Genomic DNA, 15962 nt, shown 5'->3' on the forward strand with positions numbered 1-15962 from the left:
TCTATTTATATTAATCTCAAGTAGGAAAATTAAAACAATACAACTTTTTTTCTGGTTTCTAAATTCCTTTAGAGATTAACAAAAAAAATGAGGCTCTGGAAAAATAAGTTTTTTTTTATAAGGTGATTTTTCACCTGAAACAAGTGGCAAATAGCAGACAAAATGTTCTATTTGAAGATTATGTGTTTTGAGCTGTTTATAAGTGGTACCTTTTTAATGTTTTTTTTTTTTTAAAGAGATTAGGTCATTAAAAAATTAAATCGTCGCCAGAAAATCTCAAAATCGGTCATTCTAGGTGATAATTGATTTCAACCACTCAAATATCTGAAACAAGTAATTTCTAGGAAAAAAGGTAATTAAAAAAATGAAAATTTTAACTTAAAAAATATTCAACAATTTATTATTTTGCATTTAGTTCGTTTTGACAAATGGGTTGAAAATTTTGATCACCTCTTCCTGTAGCCATGTCTTCCCAATTTATTCAGAGAGAATTTTTCTGATTCAAGTCAGGTGCATCAGATTACGCTCTTTATATACGTCCGGCCAGTAATTGAAAGAGATCGGCCGTGGTCGTTATTTTCATCCTCAATCCTAGGTGGTCCAGCCAGTCCTGGTCTCTCATTTTAATCCCCGACTCTATTTATCGGGACCATAAAAGCCAACGATCGGGTCAAATTGCACGCGGCCGGGCTCTTTGTCTTCGGCACCTGTTTGTTGGTTCAAATTGGCACACGTGACCGGTTTTCTTGCTCATTTTATGTATCTCCGGGAATATTATTGATCTCCAGTTTATCGCGCGCGGATCTTGTTCTCTTCATTCCGCTGACACTTTTTTAATATCTCCCGGAATGCGAAGGGGGACGGAAATTCGTGGGGCTGCTGTTTGCATGTGTTTTGAGATGATGCACGTCATGTCATTCTGACGCGTCTGCGGAAATTGTCGGCTGCGCTCGTGGTGGAAAAGAATTAAGCCTGCTCTGCTGGGAATATAGGAGGCAATTTAATTTCGGGCAAAGCCGCGGTTTTCGAGATGAGAAACGGCATGAATATATGCATGACACGCCCGAAAACTTGCTGACTCGCCGTGAGAGAGAATTTCCGCGTCCACAAACCAAATCGAAGGCTGTTAACAAGCAGAGCACCCCTTTGAGCGGGTTCACTCAATGCGACGAGCACTCCAATTAAAATTCGCGTTCAGCGTGGCTTGTCCCAGCGAATTGCATTTCGCACTATCAAATTTGCTAGAGCACAGAAATCTGACTTTGCACATGACGGAATTTTCAAAGAAATGGAAAATTTGCGTAATAATTAGTTTTCTAGAGACATGCAGAGTTAATTTGTTTTAGAGGATAGGGCAAAGAATAAATTTATTTTAACTTAAACTTTGAATTTTTTGAAAATAGTTCTCATAAGTTAAAAGTCTGATTGCAGGACTAAAATTTGTGACCAAATAAGAACTGGAAAATTGTGAAACTACAATTTTTAATCAAATTAGTAACTTTTGACTAATCGCCTTGTTTTGAGTGGTTTTTCTGGGTTTTAACTTCTCAAAAAAAAATTTTTAAATTTACATTTTTCTAAACTATTAATTATATTAACTTAAATTCATTAGTATTAATTCAACTAAATTAGGTATAATTCAGAATAATTGGAAACGGGGCCTCTTAAATAGATTTTTAAAAATAAACAGACGTTTTTTTAGATATTAAAAAATTTCCCATATTTTCTAAATATTTCTTTATCAATAAAAGTGAAAAATCTCCTTCGGCTACTTCACTTTGAAACTTTTTTGGAAATCGCTAGAATTAAATCAAATAGAAGTTTGCTATCAAATCATAATAAAATTGTTTTCGGCAAACAATATTAAACTTATATTTAAAATACTAATTTCTGCACAACAAATTAATTTAGCGTTAAACTCTCTTTTATCTCTAAACTGAGCTTTGGAATTGACAAAATCTTAGCCAAGCTTGATTTGATCAGGCAGTTCAGAGGGTCCAAGTTTGCAGAAATCAAGTTTCTCTCATCTCGGTCGAGCGTCACAATCAACGTAGCAATAATTGGATTGTGACTTGTGACAAACTCTAATTACAAAGGACCATCTCGGCGGAGCAACTTGCTCGCTTTGTATTCTTGAGAAGAGAGGCCGCGCGATGACAGTCCCGACTCAAGACAACAATAACAATAATGCGATTTTGCGTCAACAGAGAGTTCCGATTCAACGCACTTTCTCCTAATCGCTCTCTCTCTCTAGACATCTGTTCGTCGTCGCATTAGCAAACTTCTTCCCGAGCAATCAAGCCTGGCGTCGTCGCGGTCCAAATTAATTAAGCCAACTTGTTGTCGGCGTGACAGAATTAATATAATAATTTCTCGCAAGACAAATTGATGGCCACGCACATATGCAGCCGTTAAATTTCGCTCCGCTGACTTATTGCAGCTCGGCTTTAATGAGAGAATTTCCTCTGGCAGCGTTTACGTGCCTGCTTAGTTGGCGTTGTGTTGTATGGGCGAAATTCGTAATTAAATACGGGCACGCCACCCTGTGCTGTCGAGATTACGCGGCGCCGTGTGTGTGTTGCGAGCAGTACAAATGAATGCACGCACCGGCCGAGCCCAACTCAACTCGCGCGATTCGGTGCAAATTTTAATTAAATTATTAAAGGAATACCAGAGAGAGCATCTTGGTCTCACCACCCGCCGTGCGGGATTAGTTTGCATACCGTCGGTGATGAAATCGTTAAATTTTAATTATTCTGATGTTCATCTGTGGTAAATACTGGCCCAAATTTCAATATTATTATTTTTCCACTATGTTTAAACCTCAGCTTCACTCAGCTTGCGTTGAAGATTCAGGTATTTAATGTAACATTCAAGCTTAAGGTGACATTAATAATTATTATAGTGTATGTGTGCCATTTAATAAATTTCAATTGTTGTTGTAGAAATTCCTGCTAGATATTTGTGGTGAAAAACTTCAAATTTTCACAAGTCACACAATTAAATATGCAATGCATTAGTTAAATAATAATAAAAAAATTCACAATTAATACAATAAAATCTATATTTTCTTATATTTTTATTATTATAAATTTAAAGTAAAATTATTTTGTCTTTTTATTATTTTTAAATTTTAATAAATAATTTGTGACTACCTTTATGGACAGAGAACATCAATACATGTTACCAGAATACAATTTTTTTATATTTCAATCTTAAAAAATGTATTATATATATATAATTTGAATCTATTCCACACAGTGATTATTCAAATAAAATATAAAGTTATGGCTTAATCCTAGACCCACAAGTTTTTATAATACAAATATTTATAAAAAATTATTTATTACTAATTAACACTTATTTTTATTAATTTGCCTGAAATGTAGTTATTCTAAGTGATAATTGCGATAATAAGACTGTACAGTGATCAAAAGCTATTACAGTTTCTGGTCCTTAAAAAAAATTAATGCGTTTTTTATGTTTTTTCATATAAATATCATCTCCATATGCAATATTTTTTTATTTATGAAAGTTAAATTTAATGCTAACACTTGATGTGAATTTCACGAAAAATTGACATTGAGCAAACCACGTTGCAAAGAAAAAATAATGGACAACAGGTCACTTTTTGGGGTCGATTGTGTTTTTCCATTATTTCCTTGCAACGAGGTACGCTCGGTTTAAATTTCCTACGATAGGTATTAAATGAAATATTTCAGAACTCTGTTTCATTTGCTTTTAGTTTTAGATCACAAATATTTTGCGTCAGCCTTTTGCATAAAAATATCTGATGACACGAGGGTAAAATTGAGGCCACATCTGATCAGAATGTCGCCTTGTGACAAATGTAAAATTCGAGCGCTGTTTGAAAGCTTTTTACAATTAATCACCGTCAGCGACTGCAAAAAATGGTTTTATTTACACGAGCTGGTCACACAGCTTCTCTCGCTAATAGAAAAGTCCATATTTCACAATACATGTTGGTCGCGCGTGATTTACTGCCTTTGGCGTAAAATTTTCTCTCGCATTTTTCAAATCAAATGAAGTCGCAGGCGTAATTTAGCGAAATACAACAAAACACGTGCGATTTCTCGCTCTATTTACCACGGCGCCAAAGCTCATTTGTTATCAACAACTATACATGGCGAGGCTGAACGACATAATTTATTTCAAGCGCGAGATGGGATCGGTGCACGAGAGCTGCAGGCTTTACATCATTTGCAGCGATTACCGGCGCGGTAAACAAGACATGAAAATCAGATGTCGCGAGGAAATCGTGTGCAAGTGACGTACGTGCAGCACTGCAGTTGGCACGACTGAATTTGTCTTTTTCTATCATTTCCTAGCTGATTGCGATTAGATGGAGGAAGAAGTAGAGAAATCAATTCAATGAAAAAGGAAGATTTTTTCGCTAATCCGTTCTAATTTTACGCCTCAGGGAACACTCGGAGGAAATGTACTTCTTTCCAGTTTGACGAGACGGAACATTTCCTTCTTTTTCTTTTCTTTCAGCAGCTGGTCAACCTGTCACGACGAGGCCAAGTTTTCCCAGCAAAAGCCTTTCCAAGTATCGTATTTTAAACAGAACAAATGATACGGAACTGCAGCCGTCCAGATAATACCAAGCCATGCAGATTTCTGCTGCATATATCACGGAGCAAACGCTGGCCATGAATACTAATCCGCCGCGAACGGGATATTTATGGACCTGCACATGTTGGGCCTCGGGCCGGCGCGATTTCACGTGAGACCCGCGCAGTGTGCGAATTTTTCCAAAGTTAAGCGCAAAAATTTTCATTGATCCGCGCACAATCGCAGCTTTACGGCCGCGCAAAAAAAGATAAACGATTTGAGCGAGTTTTAATCTCCCTCGTGAATTTTGAGCAGAATTATTTCCACCAAAAAAATCACGCTGTATAGGTTTATTTTGAAATGAAAAATAAAGCAATTAAAAAAAAATAAATTGAAGTAGTCGAAGTAGAAAATGTAATAACAATTTTTTTTCTACATATTGTAATTTGTCACAAAGAGATCATAAAACTTTTTGTTTTCCTTTCCACTTTGAAAGCTATTGTGTAATTTTGCAAACACTGTCATCACATCCCTTTTTACTTACGAATAATGCGTTTGTAATTTGCACACCAAAATAATACAAAAGTGACGTTTATAATCCAATTTCATATGAAATATTTCAAATGAAACCCTGCGCCGAAATTCGAATTGGACGGAAGCAAAATAACACCTTTTGTTATAAATGCTCTCTTTTCTGTGTTGTCGTCAGCAACCTGTTTTGCTGCGAATAAATGATAATTTTTCAGACCACCCGTTTGATAAATCATTCGGGGGCGACAGCTTTGATCAGAGCCGGTGGGGCGAGAGAACGTGTCACCACCGGGCCTGACAAATCGTCGCACCCCAAATCGCGGGCTAATTTCTCTGCTGCCGCCGAAAACGGCCGGCGTCGCGAAAACGATTCGATTGGGCCATTTTTCACGCGCCCGATCCGCCGTAATTTGATTTCCGTTGTTCCTCGCCTGTCACTCTTTTTCCGTCGCGGCAAAACAGCTTGTTCAGATTTTGACCTCATTGACTTCCAATTGGTCGTGCGTGCAGCCCAACAAAGGCCGACGAACGATTGAGTTCCAGCAAATTGAGTTCTGATTGAAATGGAAGCTGCCTGCGCACTTAATGGCCTCTGCGGACGAGTTAAATCAGTGTTGAACGCATTGTTTAATTGCAATCAGACCCTCCAGTTAATGTGATATTGATGAATGCAACATCGCTAAAAATTGTTTAGCTGGATTTAATAATATATGTCAGTACTCAACAAAATTCTCTCTGCAGAAGCTATCAAAAGTATTTTAATGTTTTTTTTTCTTTAATTGAACCATTATTTTGGTAAATAAGAAGATCCAACTCTTGCAGTTTTCATAGCATTTCAGTTTCCAATATATTCTTCCTTTGTTGAAAAATTGGAGTCTGCTGAAGGTAGTTTCGTTTGAAATTGATTGATATTCCAAACTCGCATGTTCTTTGAGTAGAGTATTTTTCAACTTGACACACCTGCAGGGACGCATCCTTTGCCAATTTTGCTCGCAGATGGGCTGAAAAATCGAATGTCAAACGCGGAAATGATCTTCGGCTGATATCAAAAAAGTTTCTGCGAGGAAGCCATTTGTTCTTTTGAAGAAAGTAATAGCAAAGTTACAAAAAGAGGCAGTATATCTATCAATTATTCGTCAAGAGTAAAAGGCAAAAACGAATATATATTAAACTTTCTTTCTTCCAGCATCTGTCTTTTATTAAATTTTTCAGGAAAATTAAATTACAGAAAAATATCTTTATGGCTTCAAAAAAAGGGGAGGTAGAATTTTTTATATTTCATCAAAACAAAAAGGAATTTTGTATTTTAATTAATTTTCTTATTGCTTTCTATTCAGATAAATTGGAATTAATAATATCTTTCATCATAGTATATCAAAATAGTAAAAAAAAAAAAACTTAAAATAGCCCCTCAAGACAATTTTCTACTTTTTCACTCTTCAGATTATCAGCAGAAGATTTTGGCGTGATTGGGGGCCGTTATTTCGTTAGGCTGCGATACAGTCAAAATCCCAGCGGATTATTGGAAGCTTTAATGGCGCAAGTTACACGAGCCTGCAGCCCTCTCGCTCTTCGGATCGCACTCGCGCATGAAAGGCGCTGAAAATGCGGCTGCCTCCGGTGGCAAGTTGGTGTGCAGAGAATTCGCACTGCAAGATGAATTTATCCGACTCGCCGGCGGTGCTCTCGAGAGCTCCTTTTCGGATATAACGATTTTCCAGTCCACAGCCGGCAGCAACAACCGATGCAAAAATAGCGTACGCGGCTCGGTGATAAGCCCTGCGAGAGATCCTAAATTCGCCGCGAATAACGACGCAGTGACAATTGAAATTTTACGAGCGAGCATATCGTCGCCGGCCCGACCGCCCAAATAAACCAACCAACTCTCTAAAACGGCATTTATTGCATCAACGTCGCCGCTATAAACATGCGAGCTCACGTCTGCCGCCCGCTGATAATGATACGCAGCGATTCGTATTTACCATTTACTCGTGCCTTTACTGTCTAATTCACTGCTCATCAGGTGATGACGACTTCTGATAATAATTTGCACCGCAAGAACCGGCCGTTTATAGATTATAATTTTGCACTTTTTATTACTTTTAACATCAATATTTTATGTGGTGAAAATTTTTTACATAAAAAGATGAATTAGGGAAAGAGCCAAATATTTGAGATTAAAATGAAGACCATTAAAACATTTCAAGCCTTATGACGAGTAATTTCTATTCTTTAACTGTCCATTACTTTTAGCTCTTATATCCGGGCTAATGGCAATAAATTTCACATGCTTTATTCTTTTAGATCTTTTGATAAAAATATAAACTTTCTTTTAAAATAACATTTTTTATGGCATTTTTTTTCTTTTTTTATATAATATGTATTAAAATATTATTTAAAATTAAATTAATTGCACTGTTTGAATATATGTATATTTAAATTTTATTTTAAGTCCGGTTTTTGGTGTGCAGTGTTAATTTACGTAAATATTGTTATAATATTGTTCGGTAACAAATTTTCCATGATTTCTGCAATTCACAGATATCTCAAAGGCCTCAATGTTAAATTATCTAATTGTATGCGCATTTTCTTGTTAGTATAAAAAGTTGAAAGCTATTTATAAAAAGAAAATTTTCATTTAAAGAAAACAATGAATAGAAATTTACATTAGTACTTGCAGCACTATTATTTTGGTACTTGGCCTCGGGCTGCACCATTAGTCAAACGTAATCCCAGCCGTGGCGTCAGTTCGCAATCTGCGAGGTTCCGGTGGATGCATCAAATACACAAATAGCGCAAATTCGCCTCACGATACACTCACGATCGTCATTGGGCTTTATGCGCCATTTCTTTTCCATTAGCGCAAGGCTGCCTTCATTGCCGGCAATCCAATTTCGTAATCAAATACAGCGGCCAGAGAGAGATGATAATAACGAAACGGCTCTATATGCAACCGTCTATCTATCTATCCGCTAATAACACTGTGTGTATAATGCCGCAGTGGCTGCAACGTCAATCAGCAGCAGCGCATGTTCCGCCTCAGCGAATGCTCTGCAGGCGGAATTTGATTCGAGCGAATTATGGCATCGCCGATGAAAATCGGCGGAAAGGTGAAATTGGCCGAGAAGATTATCATCTGCTCGTACATAACGCGGAATTGCCCGCCAGAGAGTGAGAGAAGATGAACTGAATCGAATCGCGGCAGTTGCACTGCCTCATCAGCGATTCAATCATGACGGATAAATCTATTTGGACCAATTTGTGAATTTTTCATCGGAATTTCATTATAATAATCCTATTTTTTGCTGTAGTTCTCATAATAAATCAAAACGATCGTTTTTTTTTTTATAAAAAAAGGGATGAAAAGAAAGTAAATTTGGAATTCAATGATAAATTGGAATATATTTTTTTTCTCTATCTTATTCAATAAGCACATCAAAACGTAAAAAAGTTTTATTTATGTTGACATCTGTTGCTTTTCATGATTGATTGGTTTCCTGTTCTCACAATTAGATAACAATTTGATGACAAGGCTGAAAAAGAAATGCACAAGTACTCGCTGTATTTTACGTAGTCGGTTTTGAATATAATGTAAATGTGAAGAAGTAAGTAAACTTAAGCAATAACAATTTCCCAGGAAAACGTACTATTGCAAATATTCATGGTTTTTATCCAACTTCTTTTAATATTCTATTCAGAAAGTATACCGGAGAATTCTTATTCCGCATAAGTTTTTTTTTACACAAAATGCTAGATGCATTTAAAATGCAGCATTTTATATTTTATTCAGTTTCAAGTGCACTGAAAAATGAAATGAATAAAATGCCATCTGCATTAAAATGTGCAATTTACCTGGCAGAAATTGAAAACGTCCTGCTGGCATAATAAAACACGACCGGGAATGGGGGGCACGTGTACTATGAATTTTTTGCAGCGTGTGCAACAAATTGCCGTACATATTCTTTCTCCTCGGACCGGGAGGACGAAGACGAGAAAGAAAGAAAGAGCAGTGAATAAATGAAAAGCACAATTTAAGAGGACAATGGGAGTGGGATTGGCTTTGTTTGCTCAATCCGACGGCGGCGGGATTCCTTTAAAAACAGCGCGCAGGATTACATAGCCGTGGCGTATGCACTCCCTGCCTCTCGCGCAGTGGCATGAAGTATTGCGGTGCTCACCCCATTTGAGAGCACGTCGTGAATAATTTGCCTGCCATTCTGGAAGAGCAACAGAGTCCGCTGCTCGCAGTTTGTCTTTGCAGTTAACTCTCACATGAATAAATTACAAACTGTGAGAATAATACTGAAAGTCCGTCTTGCTCGTCCCGTTTCTATGGATATACAAATGGCACTGCTTTTTATCAACGCCGACGAGCTCCACTTGAAACTCGGCATTTCTCTTGCAGAAAAATTTGAAAAAGAGAGCAAATGAGCGAATCCAACTCTGCAGTTTTGTTTGTATTTAAATATACACCGTCCTTCCATGTTTGTAATGAACCACTTGGAAAGGACTCGTCTCGTCTTCCTCCGTTTTTCCCTTTTTTTTTTGAGTGGAGAGTAAATTGCACTCGCTGCAAATTAGATTATTCAATCTTGGACGAAATCATCACGGTCTCCTTCGTTTATTTTCCACTTCTTCTCCTTTGCAAGGGAAAAATTGGGCTTTGAATTTTTCAAGTTGCACCCTAATCAAAGTTTTGCGCTGCGAGAACTCGTCTCTGCGCCGACGATTATCCGCAAACCGCGCCTTCTATAATATCTCAAAAGGGCACACACACAGTCTCTCTCCGCAGACTCCATCATTCCGCTCGGAACGCACGAAATAAATCAAGTGGAGTAATCCAAACAAGTTTTTATCAAGAAGAGATGTTAAACTCTCTTGCTCCGGCGGAAACTTTTGCCTTTCATCACGCTGCGCGTTCCGTCGCTACCCATTTGCCGCGAGAGAGTGAAATACATACGCGCGAGGGGGTTGAGGAAATTTTTGATAAATTCCCAAGTTTGTTAAAGGTCAGACGTTCAGCGTACTTCAAGATATCTCAAGCAGCACAATGTGTATTAAATAAATTTTAATTTAATACATATTGTTTTAAATTTAAAAATTTGAGTGGGTTTTGCCAGTAAAAATCATTGTTATTTTTTACATTTTTCTATATTTTTTTCTTTTTTACAGCTTCAGATCAGCGAGTAAGTTTAATTTGGAAACACTCGCTTTTAAATTAAGCGTATAAATTATTGTTAGTAACTCTTTTTGGAAATTTCTCCTTAATATTTAATTCTGTTTTTACCAGTTGAGAGACAATAAGCAGATTGAATTGAATATTTTTTTTATATTGTAAGTCAATTTTACAAAATTATTCCTATGCTAAATAGATAAATAATTATAGATAACAGTTCCAATCACTAATAATAGGATCTATTTTTTTTCTCAAGTAAATACATGGTTAGGGACACATTTTTTCCTTCTTTTTGGGCTGCTAAAAGTTTCCGACGTTTTCCGTATTTATTTTCCGCCAAACTTCACAGACAGAGCATCACTTCATCGCCTAAATATTTAGGCCTATGATTCGCGGAATTTCCATTGCAAATAAATGGACTGACGTGAAGCGGAGAAAGAAAGACCCAAACTAAACTTGCCTTTTTCCACCACCGCACTTCTAATAATAATGGTGATGAGGCTGTATAAAAGTTTCTGCGGTTATAAAAAATGCATATAAATTCGGGCCGTTATCATCTCGGCGACCAGAATTTCCCAACCGAGCGCTGCCGGATAATCCCCGGGATAACTTCTTGAGGGGATGACGAGCGTCGTCTTCGGGGACAGCTAGGCACGTTCGCCCCCGGCCGTTCCCGGAAGGAAGGAAGGTGTGCGCGAGAGCAAAGTTTTCGCTGGGATTATGACGGCAACCGCATCAGCAGTCGAACGCGAAAAATGGTGCGCCAAAACAGCCGGAACAAATATAAAGAGTGCTTGCGTCACCGAGTGTTTCCGAAGAAAGCGCGCTCTAATCCAAAAGCAATCGAATGAGAAATGGAGAGGACAAACTTTTTATACAGTCCATGATAGCCGCGCAGATTATTTTGGGGATTTGTTTTGCGGCCGTTATCGGATCGAACGAGATCCGCCAGCACAGGGATTGATTGAAGAGATTTTCTTCCCCAGTTGTTTGACGTCGTCCGAAGTAATTGATGCCGCCTTGTTCACCGAATTATCCTTTTCAAGAGACTTGGTGGGCTTTCAATGGAAGGTCTTCTTTAATTACATTGAGAAAAAAATTGCATTTTGTTGAAAAAAAAAAAATGCCAATCCTTAAGAAATAAGAAAAGGTTCATGGTGATTTGAATTTAAAAAAAAAATTGGTCAATTGCATTCAAAAGTGATTTTTAACAAATTTATGTTTTTAATAATCTTATAATTGATAGGTTAAAATAAATCATTTTTGAATTCAATTACCAAATTTTGTGTCAAAAATTGTTTTATTTAGTAGTGTATCGTTAATTAATTTTTCACAAAAAAAAAAAAAAAAAAAAAATGAGAAATATTAAAAAAAAAAATTATTTTGGTTTAATTCTTGTCAAAATGATTTCATAGCTCATGAATTATGGCTGCAGCCCGCAGCCGAGACATGTAGAGCGAGAATTTTTTCTGAAACAAAAGACAACTCACAAAACTCATTGAGGTAATGCTGACTTTACATTCAAATCACCGTGAAATTCTAATACATAAAAAGGTTCAAATCTAATTGATTATTTTTATTATATAAAATTAATGAAAATTGATATCTTATTTTCCTTGATATTATGGATTTTTTCTTCTAAATCTGTTGTGAAGCTGAATTGAATCTTGCAACTTCCTTGGAAACTGTTTCCATGACATCGCGGTTGCTGTCAATCTCTTTCTTCTTTTATTCTTTTTCCCAGCGCCCTTTTCAATTTCCTGCCCCGCTCGTAATAAAAATAGAAACAGGACAAAGCACTCGTTCTTCTATCGCTCTGTTTCGGGACGCGATCATTGACTCCAAATATAGACGGGCCTGTTGTTGGACCAACCTGCATCCCAACAAGAACCCCAAGTCCAAAGTCGTTTTACACGAAACAATCAACTCAAATAATTGGGTCAGCAAAAACTTCTTAATTCTGGCACTAAACAAGTTAATTGGATCTTTGGTGGCAAATCGTCTCAAAAAATGAGTAAACGAATTCATCCGGCTTTTTGTGGCAAGGGAATTTGAAGATAAAGTAGTCGTGCTGCGAATGCCATAAGCCGCAGGTAAAAATCGCAGCCTAATGAATAATTTAAATTCCTGGCAAATTGGCGCGTCGTTTCTCGCTCGGTCGCCCGGCCTGAGATTCCCGAGCGCGCTTTTTGTCAACTGCGGCGAAAAAGAAAATTCCTCTCTCACCCCTTTCCTGCAGCCGGATGGTTTTATCTTGTGCGCCCGTCTTCCGCCTCGGGCGAACTTTTGTTTTCATTTATCAAGATAAGGCGGCAGAAATTTGCCCGCTGCCAGCGAGAAATATACTTCACGGAATAATTTCTTCTTCACGCAGCTGCCGTCGGCTTTCGACGATTGCGGGCGAATCCCCGTTCCACGAGAAGAATTAAATGAGTTGTAAATTGTGCAGAAAGTTTATATTTGGTCTTTTGTTGAGATGAAATATTCAAAACGAGACCGGCAATTTTAAACCCCAGCAATTTATAAGCTTGGCTGAAACAGTTGTTTAGTTCGCTGGAAAAAAATTTAATTCCTTAATAGCCGCCAACGGAAAAGTATCAAATGCTTTTTAATTTATTATAAAAAAATCTGAATCAATTTCCATACTCACATTTTTGCTTCATTTTTGGCAAAAGATAAATATCTTTTTATGTTCTTTTTTTATAATATACTATAAATTATAAAATTTGTACGGCCTGTAAGTTGGAATTTTACTGAAAAGAACAGAGAAATTATTTACACATTCAACTGGTGCAATCACGATTTAATTTATTTTCTTCCAATGCATAATTTATAAGATTATTTGTGAAAAAAAAGGCAAAACTACCTTATTCGCTGTGTGCTTTTCTTAGAAAGTCTATGCATTATTTACAACTTGGTATTCTTTAGAAGAAATTGTACGGTTCCTGAGTTTAAAATTGCATGCAAAATATATGTAACCCTTTGAATTTTTTTTTCCCCCACTTACGGCTCCAGTTCGGCGAGTAGGTTTAAGTTGGAAACACTTTTGCTTCCAAATTGAGCCTATGAGTTTTAGTAAGCTGTTTACTAGAGCTGGCTGCCAATTCTCTCCCAATGTGATTTTTTAATTTTCTGTTTGACTTGTTGCGAGAGAATAAATGAATTGAGAACGCACTTCAGTTTAATTAAGCAAAGTTGCATGCGCCGTTCCTTATTCCAGCAGCACCACACCCACGATAAGAGAATGAAATGCGCTGCATTAATATTTCCTGCCGTGTTAGCAATGCGCCTATTTATTGCTGCGATCAAATTATCCTTGAGAGTGAGTGACGCTCCAGAATTTAATAAATAGTTGGAAATGAATGCTCGTGTTGTTAATTAAAGAGTCCTGGGAAATGAAATTCCCCGTAGTCACAAGTCGCAATAATTATTCCAAGTTGAGCCATTGCGTCTCGGGTAACTAACTTTCACGAGCTCGTCATAGTGACTTTCAATGATTGCAGCTAGCGAGAGGAGGAAATTATCAGTCGGAAAGTTGCTTATTAATAATTAGCAGCTTGGGGATGAAACAGTAATTAAGTCGCAATTGAGTAATAAATAATAATTTGACAAGCTTACAGCACCTTCATTATTAAAAATAATTATAATTCAATTCAATTATTTAGAATTTTTTATAGTATTTTTTAAAAATTTTCAAAAAGAAGGCACGATTTAAGATTTGAAAATCTGATATGCAAAAAAATAATAATTAGAAGTGGGATTGAATAATCTTTAAACAAAACAAAAATTTTTAAATTCTATTGTTCTAAAATAATTGATGAGTTTTCTCTTCAAAAAGAGAAATTTAGATTATTCACTTTTAGCCGAAAGCCTTGTTTATCTCTGCATAATTAACTCGATTCCGCGGTTTTGCTGTTTTGAAAGCACGTTAATTAGAATTCTGACATTTGGTTGAGGTCGACACGACGTCGTTTCAGTCACTGCATTATTCCCAGAAGAAAGCAGTGCTAATGGAAATGGAAATCCGGCCGTAATTGACACTCTCCCGAGTTGCGTGGCGCCGAAAATAGGCCAGTTTTGGGGAGGGGTTAGGGGGTGAAAACCAAAAGAACATTCACAGCCAAAATTTGCGGCAAACCGCATCGGAAAAAGAGCACCGAAATATAAGGAATAAATTCTCCGTCAAAACTTTATAGGGTTGCATGGCACGTTCGGAAATGCACCTACGGGGCGGGCCTAGGCGGGTTGCATGTCTGCCCCGCTAATTATACGAAAAGCACACGCGTCGTGCAGCGAGCGAATTAAAGTGGGAGCGACGCGGCGTGATCAATGAAATTCACACGCGAGCAGGACGCGAGCGAGACCCACGGGCAAATCCTCCTCTTCTGTATTTTTTCCTCCGCCGCCTTTGTCTTGCAAAATAATTACGCGCCGCGGAGGAAATGAGAGAAAGATTGCCCCCGACGCGTGCCCCGCAGCCTCCCCATTCAGCTTTCTTCCTTTTTTTCTTGTGACGACTGAATTTTTAAAACGCCGAGCCAGTGGAGAAAAGAAGAAGAGCTGTTCGGTCCCTCGGAATGCGTCGCGCTGACGACGCCGACGACGTTTTTTGTCCGTGCCAACTGTTGAGCGTTTTGTCACTCGCTCTGCCCGTGATTAAAATTGGAGAGAAACTGCTCCGTAATGAAAATCTCCAGCAGCAGCCGCCGAGCCGAAAACGTGATGTTTTTGCTAAGGGCGTGCGACGCTATGAATGTGGCGGATAAATCACGTTCTGGATCGTTTTTGTTTAAAATTTTTGACTGCTAAATTTATAGCGAGCAGAAATTCCTGAAGCAAAACCTCCAAATTATTATATAGAATTTTGTTAACATAAAATAATAATGTTAGAAATTCAATTAATTTGAACAGATAATGGAAAATGTAGAACAAAGAAATTGCTAAAGGAAGAAGAGTTGTGTTTCACAATAAAAAGAAATATGAAAAAATATAGGAAAAAAATATATTATGAAAATTTGAATTATTACGTACTCTAAATCTTATTAATTATACTTTAAAGTTGGCAATCTATTGAATCACTTTTAATTTTTCTAAAATATTTGTGTTTTTCTGCCCATATCATTTAGATATTCAAAATTTAAAGTGATTGACAAATGAAAGAGGAGAAATAAAATACAAGAATTCTTACAAAAAGAAAGAGCTTAATTTTTTTACAATGACATTAAAAATTGAATAAAAATAGTTTTTAATTTATAAATTACGTTGAAACTGAAAAAAATTCTTATGCTCCTCTCTGGTCAATTAGAACCTTAAAACGGTTTGCTAATGCTATGGGCGGTGGCGAGAACCGATTATAATGTTTTGTTCAGAGGTGACGCTCGCGGGGACAAAAAACGCCCATTATGAACCGCAGCCAAGTGCTTTTTAGAGACCGAGTGCCGCATTTTGTATTAATTAAAATCCATAATCTTGAGAGTAAATGGTCCCTGTTGTGTCTGTTGATGTATTTGTGTGAAGTGAGTGGCGAGCCTGATAAGTGGCAGCGGCGCGTGAATCGCATCTGTCTTGCGTATTCACATCCGACGAACCTATGTTTCGCCGACCCCGTCGCGAGAAATGCGATTTCGCGGTCGCGAAGCACGCAAAGTTCTCAAGAGGTTTTTCACGCCGTTTGAATGCG

At 37.3% G+C, this 15962-nt stretch overlaps 1 protein-coding gene and 1 long non-coding RNA gene across 5 annotated transcripts in view; both read left to right on the top strand.

Moving 5' to 3' along the window:
* LOC132202425 (pseudouridylate synthase RPUSD2-like) overlaps positions 1–15962 on the top strand; it is a 205461-nt gene that overhangs the window by 65549 nt on the left and 123950 nt on the right. The window lies entirely within an intron of this gene.
* Positions 1–15962, top strand: part of LOC132202426 (uncharacterized) — a 53560-nt gene that overhangs the window by 10510 nt on the left and 27088 nt on the right. The gene's annotated exons all lie outside the window — the stretch shown is intronic.

This window comes from Neocloeon triangulifer, unplaced genomic scaffold, assembly GCF_031216515.1.
Source record: "Neocloeon triangulifer isolate White Clay Creek 2 clone unplaced genomic scaffold, ASM3121651v1 ptg000015l, whole genome shotgun sequence".
Taxonomy (NCBI): Eukaryota; Metazoa; Arthropoda; class Insecta; order Ephemeroptera; family Baetidae; genus Neocloeon; species Neocloeon triangulifer.